This window comes from Aplysia californica, unplaced genomic scaffold (genome assembly GCF_000002075.1).
Source record: "Aplysia californica isolate F4 #8 unplaced genomic scaffold, AplCal3.0 scaffold00110, whole genome shotgun sequence".
NCBI lineage: Eukaryota > Metazoa > Mollusca > Gastropoda > Aplysiida > Aplysiidae > Aplysia > Aplysia californica.
In genome coordinates, this window is record NW_004797380.1 from 716,068 (window position 1) to 719,732 (window position 3,665).

Sequence of the window (3,665 nt, forward strand, 5' to 3'; positions counted from 1 at the left end):
TGATTACACAATGTTTTTATCTTTTCGTGACTTGTGTCGGGTATTTGGTGTTCATTACACTCAGCATCTGACTTGCAAAGAAAGCGATAAGTGACTACGCTGTACTCGACTGGCTTCCATGGCACTGAAGTGAATTTCAGGATATAGGTTAGAGTGAGCAGAGCTCAACCACCGGGGCAGCGCTGTGGCGTAAACCTGTGCGATAGGATCAGGAGCACTCGCCGCCGTTGTACCGGCATTATTAACACTCTCGTTGCTGCAGTCTCAATCAAGTCAAAATAAGAACCCAAAACTTAAGGATTTTGAAAACAAAATCAGAAACAAAGGCAAGAGGAACATTAGAGCGGCAACGGCAGAATCAGAGAAGCTATATTCACACGAGCAACACAATGTGTGTATCATTTCAGAAGAAAAAGGAACTATAATTCTCCATTGTGCTTAGAAGAGATAGAGATAGAGAGAAAGAGAGAGCGAGAGAGAGAGAGAGAGAGAGAGAGAGAGAGAGAGAGAGAGAGAGAGAGAGAGATTACATTGTTTCAGCAAAGTAATCAAAATGCAAGAGCTTTTCAGCTTTGATTTCCTTTTAAATACAGTCATTTGTGCTGCTTGTAACATTCAGCTCACTCGGCGCCTATATCTTTTAAAATTCTTCTACCCCCTCCCCCTCCCAATCGACGACCAGCCATTCAATTCCTGGTCTCTGCACTCTGATACTTACAATGTCGTCGTCATAGTAGTTTTTTTTCCTTGTTGACGTTCCTGTTCTACCGGACTCGTAACCGTGAAGTTGCGAGTTCGGGGTTTCGAGCTTCAGCTCAGTCCGACGATGTGTCCTTGGGAAAGGCATATCACACGAAATTCCCATTTGGCTCGGTCTTTTCAGAGTTGGACGTTAAATTCGGAGACCCCGCCTTTTAAATAACCCAATAGTGTTGACAGAGGCGTTAAATCAAACCACTTTTAGAACTGCTCGTTTCGAGAACAGAGGTACCTATCAAACCTGGTTCTCCTACAAGACTCCGGGCTCTCGTTCTTGTAGGCTTTTCCTGCCCTCTTCGACACCATATAGACCACTCGTGGAGCAGACTGTTTCAGCCTTGCTTGTGAAAGTTAAACTCTTACTGCATAAAAATCGAACCTTTGGTGAACGGTACAAAGCCGTTATACCACAGACAGCGGAACCACCGGTTGAAAGGAAGGTGTACAATGTATGCTTTCCAAGAAAATAGGATCAAAACTGATTTGGATTCGAACCTCGACCATTTATGTCTGTGTCAAATTGGTAAGGATCACTAGTAACCACATAGGCTGTTGTGGCAGACAAATGATCAAATTTTGTTTTAACAATATAGTTATTAGGCTCTCGATTATACGGGAAGAATTCTTGTTCAACTTCTCGATGGTCTGTGCAAGCATTCAGCTCTCTGTCGTTGCAGTATCATAATACCCGGTACTGGGAAAAACAACATAAAATAAACATTGATAACTAATGCATCTACAAATAGATTATTACTGATAAAAATAATACTTTGTCATAGACGAAACTGTGTGGCTGTACGTAAGATTTCTTAGGAAGCTTTTTAATCTGTCTGAAAATCTTGTTCTTTTATTTTTAAGAGGAGCCTAAAAACTAGCCAGAAGAGCAAGTTATAAAAAAATACAGGACATTTGCTGTCAAGTTATGGCACTTTGGGTTTTTTTTTCTGTTTAAAAGTAACCACGTGAGTTCCTAACGCACTCCTTCTTTTTTCCCCTTTCGCATTACCTTTCACAAAACGGCTGACACTAGTCTAGTTGCGCAAAGGAACAAAGTTTTTGTATCTATATACCAAAGTCAAAATTTGCAAAAAACCCTAACAACCTGGATCTAAGAATTCCCAGCGCTCAAGGAATTTTCTGGAAGAGATCAGCAGCACACGAGGGCTCTGTAACAGCCTACCCAAACAACGAATGTTTTTGTTTTACTGTCAGAGCAGCAGAAGATGGAAACTGTGCATCAAGGATCAACACTGCACTAAACTGCATACAGCAATTATGAGCAGACGAGTGCAGGGTTGAAAAAAACCAAAACCGAAACGCATTTGCCGATATCCGTATAGAGACCTATGCATCGCGTTATCCAAAGCGCTATGAAAGGGTTAACATAGATATGATTTTTAGGCTTTCCCTCCAACAAATTCAAACCGCTCCGAGCCACGCTAGGCGTATAAAAGTTGTGGCGCTGGAACCACCCTACCCACCGCCCACCGGTGCCTGGGAAGACGAGATAGTGGTGTGTGCCACTTTCTGCAACTCTGGAACTCAACACTACGTTTTTGTCTCGTGGTGAGCTCAGCCTGCACGGGGAATTATTCAGCCTGTCGGTGGGTCTTTTTTTATTATGATTATGCATGCTGGTATTACACATAATATTTGGACTTGTAGCCCCAATGATTCAATCATAGGGAGATAAATACTTAATTTAATACTATCATATAAGCAGTGGTTTCTACGTACACGCACAAAAATAGTTGCAACAACTCAAACAACAACAACAGCAACAACAACCACTACAGCAGCAACAGCAGCAACAGCAGCAACAGCAGCAACAGCAGCAACAGCAGCAGCAACAACAATAACAACAACAACTGCATCAACAACATACTAAGCATTGAACATAATTCTTATTTTTCTGTCGAATTGACGATAGGTTCACACCTTTGCACCTTACTACTGCTGTTCTGAGAAGACTGGAAAAGTAAACATTATTGTTGATTAAGACACGGCTACATAAGGAGCAGGATGCTTTTTTTCTCGTTCTGCATTTTGTGTGTGCTTGACTGACTTGCATCAACAATGGCTAAAACATCACCTGAACATGGATGGCTGGTGCCTCTATAAATAAAGTATTGATGGTCAAGGTTGCATCAACAACTTAATCACGAATGAAGCTAAATCATTTTGGTAATTAAAACAGTTTGGCATTTGACTCAGTCTCGGCCTTCACTCATTTATAAGCCAAAAGCCTTGGGTGAATAGCGGTTCTACAATCCGTTACACACATGCACATGACGGATACATGATGTCAACTTCAGACGAGAGGAACTCTGTAAACCACGATGGGATGAGCCACTGTCTGCGACCAGGATCTTTGTTTCAAGTTCAAGCTGATTTTCATAACCAACTGTCTTGAGAGCTTAGCTCCAGTTTGCCAAGTGAATATTGTTTTGGAAGTTGTTATTTTAATTCCACGAATTGACTTTCGCATACAGTGAAACAAAAAAGGTGTGTGTGTTTATGTGTGTGTGTGCGCGCGCGCGCGCGCGCGCGCGTGTGTGTGTGTGTGTGTGTGTGTGTGTGTGTGTGCGTTTGTTGGAGGGGGGGGAGGGTTACAAGCTCCCAAGGCAGCACCTTCGTGACCTAAAGATGTCCATTATCATAGTGGACAAAAGTACACGCCAATAGCGACGTAGTGTGGCGTTTCTCTGGTTGTTCTTCACCCTGACACCTCATAATCCGTAGTTGTTCTCTGTCATAATACTTAAATTGATTAATGACAATATCATAATGATGATGCTGATAATAGAGATGATGATAATATACCTGGTAATTTGCATACGTTCACACTTACAAACACACATACACACATATAATATATTATAATATAAAGTTATATACATATATAT

The 3,665-nt window shown here is 41.6% G+C and overlaps 1 protein-coding gene across 1 annotated transcript in view; it reads left to right on the top strand.

Annotated features, from left to right (window-relative positions):
- Positions 1–2,235: 2,235 nt before the first annotated feature.
- The window catches only part of LOC101851570 (A-kinase anchor protein 9), a gene marked incomplete in the record, with an annotated part of 155,691 nt that continues 154,261 nt past the window's right edge, over positions 2,236–3,665 (top strand). The window contains 1 exon segment of the mRNA XM_035969062.1: positions 2,236–2,363.